The sequence below is a fragment of the Phyllostomus discolor genome, chromosome 5, assembly GCF_004126475.2.
Source record: "Phyllostomus discolor isolate MPI-MPIP mPhyDis1 chromosome 5, mPhyDis1.pri.v3, whole genome shotgun sequence".
Lineage (NCBI taxonomy): Eukaryota > Metazoa > Chordata > Mammalia > Chiroptera > Phyllostomidae > Phyllostomus > Phyllostomus discolor.
In genome coordinates, this window is record NC_040907.2 from 111,228,024 (window position 1) to 111,233,527 (window position 5,504).

Consider the following 5,504-nt stretch of genomic DNA (forward strand, 5'->3'; position numbering starts at 1 on the left):
GCATGAATGCTGCCTGTTCTAATGCCTGGCTTCCCTTTTGCATGATTGGCAGTCAATGACCGGTAACAATTCTCTAAGAAAGAGAATGAATCTAAGACAGACGCTATCATGTGGGAATACCCTAAGGGAAGAGACACGGGGCTGTGGATATGAAGGGGTGATCGACATCAACCCCTGCCCCCTTGGCTTTGTCAAAGCCTGACTCTGTGAGAAATCCAAGTCTCCTGGCTGCCTTTGTCTTCTCTGTTAACTCAGGCCTGCAGGGGTGGCCCAGACCAGAAACCGCGGACCCCCAGGGTGATCAGGCCTGGGACATAGAATATGCAAGATCCTGTGAGATCTGTTTGCTGGAGGATGTTATTAACTTGGAATTTAAAGGCACAGACAGGAAACCTTTGGAACTTGTAGTCCTTTAATATGATAAAACCCGAAACTTTGCCCAGAATCACAATGGGGCTTCTGTCTGCACCTTTGTAAGTCACCTACTTCTTTTGATCTTTTCTGCTAGACTGTAAATCCACAAAGTAAGTCTGTGTTCTCAATAAAAATCTGCTAGGGAATGGACACAGGACACCCTCCAGGAGAGAGGGTGGCCAAGCGGCGCTCTCCACGAGAGAGAGTGGCCCTTTTGTCCCTATTCCCCCACAGGACCTGGTTGTCTCTGTATGTTTTTCTTGTGTTTGGTGAGCATCCGCAGCTGAGATGGATACTGCTGGCCAGTATCATCCACAGATTTCTAAAGTTGAACCAACTTTTATTCCTAGAATAGACCAGATTTGGCCATAACAGATGATTCTCTTTGTGTATTGTTGAATTTGATTGGTTAATATTTTTTTAGAATTTTCATTTACTTTCATGAAAGTAGTTGGCTTATAATTTTTATTTCTCTGTCTTTGTGTTTCCTTTTTTTCAATTTTGTGGAAGAGTTTTTGTAATACAGACATCATTTCTTCCTTAAATATTTGGTAGAATTCACCATTGAAGCCATTGGGCCTGGAGTATTTACATTTCTTTAATAATTATAGGACAAATCATATTTCCTATTTCTTTTGGTGTAAAATTTGTATTTTTGAAAGAAATGTATTCATTTCATCTGATTATGTTTATATGTTCAAATATGTGTTTATAATTTCTCATTATTTTAATGTTAGTAGGATGCTTAGTTAATTTCTCTTTTTCTTATTCTTGGTTACCTTTCTGTGTTCTTACTATCACCTCCTTTGTGCTCAGTCTTGCTAGGGGATTTTAACTTCAGTAGTCATTTTAAAGAATGCTTATTGGCTTTTTGTTTTGTTTTAATTTCTCTATTATATTTTTAATGTGTTTTATATATCATCAGTTTCTACTCTATATTATTTCCTTTATTCTACCTTTTTGAGTAATTTTTTTCTAATACTTGAAATAGATGCTTTCTCATTAATTTTCTGTCTTTCCTTCAAGGCTATATAACTCTCTTTCTAAGTATTCTAAGGACTTCTTAAATGGAAGCACAAATCTTGATATGTAGCATTTTTGTTATCATTCTACTCTAAATATTTTAAAATTTCAATTTGTCATTTCTTTTTTGCCCACTAGGTTCTTTAAAATGTATTTCTTAATTTTAAACATATGGAGATTTTCAAATTATCTTTTTATTATCAATTACCAAGTTAACATTGTTGTTAGAAATAATTTTTAATACTATTTCAGTCAAGCATGGTCTTCTTGGGAATGTTTCATGTATACTTGAAAAATGTATGTAGTCTTCTCTCATTGGGTGCAGAGTTCTTGATGTATCCTTTCAGGGGTGTCGAAACCTTTGGTGTCCCTGGGCCACACTGGAAGACAAGGAGTTGTCTTGGGCCACACATTAAGCACATTGTGACACGTAATCACAAATAAATTCTCATAATGTTGTAAGTAAATTTACGATTTTGTGTTGGGCCACATTCATAACCATCCTGGGATGCATGCAGCCTGCTGGCCTCAGGTTGGACACTCCTGTGTATATTAATAATAATATTGTTCAAATTGTCTGTTTCTTTATTAAATTTAAACTGTTTTTGACTCCTTTTTCTATTACTGGTAGACTCATGATGAATTCTCCCATTATGATTTTGGATTTATCTATTTATTTTTATAGATCTATAATGTGGGGTTTCATATATTTTAAGACTCCATTATTAAGTGCATACAATTTTAAAATTGTTATGTCTCCTTGGTAAGTTGAACATTTTATCATCATGTAATAACCCTCTTTACTTAAAATTTAGTTTTATAGTCACATAGCCACCCTAGCTCTTTTTCAGTTAGTGCTCATATAACACAGTTTTTATTCCTTTTACTCTCAATCTTTCTATATCTTTATGTTTTAGATATAACTTTTGTGAACAATATGCAGTTGGAATTTTAGCAAATCCAGTGTACTACCATTTGCCATTTAACTAAAGCATTTAATTTTCTTACATTTAAAGTAATCATTGTTGTATTTGTGTTTGGAAATAACATTTTATTTTGTGCTTTATACTTATCACTTCTGTTTCTTTTTTCCTCTTTTCTTGAATTTGATTATATTGTATCATTTTGTTACACTCCCCACCTCAGAAGTTTCCTCTGTCACTTTTTCTGTGTGTGTTTCCCCTCAAAATTAAAATATACATTTTTAATTTACCCAAATCCACAGTTACTCAATACTTTTCCCACATTCCTTGACAACACATGTATTGTCTTGTATTTTAATTCTGATTTTTTTTAACTCCATGGAAATTACTGTTGTAGACAGTGTTCATTTGTATTTACCCACATATTCAGATGCTCTTTGCTTTTTATTCCTCCTTGTGTATCAGACCTTCCATCTGGGATCACGTTCATCTGCCGGAATATCTCCTTTAGCATATCCTTTAGTGAATATCTGCTTCTAAATAAATGCTCCAAGTTTTTATTTGTCTGAACATTCTTATTTCATCATCATTCTTGAAAAATATAATTCCCTCTGTCTGGAGTTATAGGTTGAAAATGTTCATTCAGTTCATTAAACAATCATTTCACTATTTTCTGTTTTTTATATGCATGTGAAGAAGTCATCTGTCACTCTAAGAAATCTTTTTTTTTTCTCTAGCTGCTTTTAAAATTTTTCTTTGTTTCTTTGGTTTTCTCTCATTTCACTATGAGGTATCCAGATGTAGATTTCTTATTGATTATGTGATTGAGTTCCAAGGGTGTATCGAATGGGTTTTAGGAGTTCGGGAGGGCTGGGAGATAGGATCAGCCAAGGGGATATATAGGCTTTGTAGGGGGCTGGGATCCCACATCTTGGAGCCTCAGTTGTTGGCTCTGAAAAAGGATTGGTGATATTTACTTTGAATTCATGTATTAATTCAGTAAACATTTATTGACACTCTGGAAGGTGTCAGACCTTAACCTGGGTAGGGGGAACACAAGGATAAGCCTCTGCTTCTGAGACTCTGCCAGCTGGTTTGGAGGCAGATGTGTAAATTGGCATGAATGATGGATGTGCTACAGCCAAAGGCAGTACAAAGAGGGGGTGATTTTACATGGGGTTGGGTAACAAAGACTTTGTGGTTGGAGGAGCTTGCATTTATCTTAGAGGCTGAGTAAATTTTCACTTCTCAGGAGAGAGGGCATTCCTAGGAGGGAACTACATGATCTACATGAGCAAGGGCTCAGAGGTGAGAAATAGTGTGGCTCCTTACTATTTCTGAAATGTTTTGTAGTGTGGCTCATTACTGTTTCTGAAACTGGGGTCCCATTGGAGGGTTTCTGTCTTAGGCGTGTATCTCTGGTTGCCAGTGATACATCCTTAACAGATGACAGAAACTCACACCCCAAATGCAGGGTGGGCAGGGTTACCCTCACCACCTCTTCTCTGCTTCTCTGGGTCTTCCGCCTAGCAGAAGTTATGTCTGCCTACCTCACCTGAGTTTATATCTCACATTTACTATCACCCAAGAGAGACCGATTCTTTCTCTTCCAGTTAAAAACATCCTGGGGTGGAGGTTGCCAATTGACCTAGTTTCGATGAGGTAGTCATCCCTGGACTACTCAGGCATAGCCTAGGGTCTTCTAAGAACTTGGTTTCTCCCGCTATGGCCCCTAGTGTTGATGCAGTTCCCAGGGGAGGGGGCCTTAAGGTGGCATCAGTCCTGTAGATGTTCACTACAGGGTGAGGAGTCCGACCTTTGCTCTGCAGTGAAGGGGGCTCAGTAAAGGGTTTATTTTATTTAATTTACTTAAAAATTTTTTTCAATTACAGTTTATATCCAGTAATATTTTGTATTAGTTTCAGGTATACAGGTTGGTGGTTAGACAATCCTGTACTTTACAAAGTGGTCTGCCTGATATTTCAGCACCCACCTGGCACCGTACAGAGTTATCACAGTATTATTGATTATGTTCCCTGTGCTGTATTTTACATCTCCCTGACTATTTTGTGATTACCAACTTGTTACGTCTTTAATCCCTTCAACCGTTTTCACCACCAGTCCCCCAATCCACTTCCCTAATTTACTTTTACTTTTATTTTCAACTGTGATAAAGTACACACAACATACAATTTACCACCTTAACCATTTTTAAGTGTGTAGTTCAGTGACATTAAGTGCATTCGGTGTTGTGCAACCATCACCACCTGCCACCTCTGGAACTTTTTAATCTTCCCAAACTGAAACGCAATACCCATCAAATGTCAACTGCCCATCCTCCCTCTTTTCCTCCAGCCACTGGCAACCACCATTCTACTTTCTGTCTCTATAAATTTGACTTTGTTAGATACCAGGTATGAGTGGAATCATACAGAATTTGTCCTTTTGTGTCTAGTTTATACACTTAGCATAATGTCCTCAGGATTCACCCATGTTGTAGCATGTGTTGGAATTTCTTTTTTAAAGCTGAATAATATTCCATTGTCTGTATATACCACATTAAAAAGCTGTTGGTGGACACTTGGGTTACTTCTACCTTTTGGCTATTGTGAATGCTAAAAACATGGATATAAATATCACTTTAAGGTCCTCTTTCAATTCTTTTGTGTATATGCCCCAAAGTTTAATTGCTGAGTCATACGGCTAGTTCTACTTTTAGTGTTTTAAGAACTCCCACACTGTTTTCAGTGGGAGCTGCATCATTTTAACATTCCCACCAACAGTGCACAGGCTTCCAGTTTTCTCTACATTCTCACCAATTCTTGTTAATTTTTATTGTTTTGGTATTTTTGATACTAATAGATGTGAGCGTATATTTTTCATTTTTTGATTTTCATTTCCCCTTATTAGTGGTGTTGAACATTTTTTCATGTGGCTTATTCGGCCATTTGCATATCTTCTTCAGAGGAATGTGACTTAAGTCTTTTGCCTCATTTTAACATGTTGTTGTCATCATTGAGTTATAGTAAAGGGTTTTAAACAGGGTGTCATAAATTGACCTATGATTTGGGAAAACTTTTTTGGAGCTTCTGCAACTTTTTGCAGTAATTGTGTGAGAGGAGAGGAGGGCCAGAGCTGCTGGCT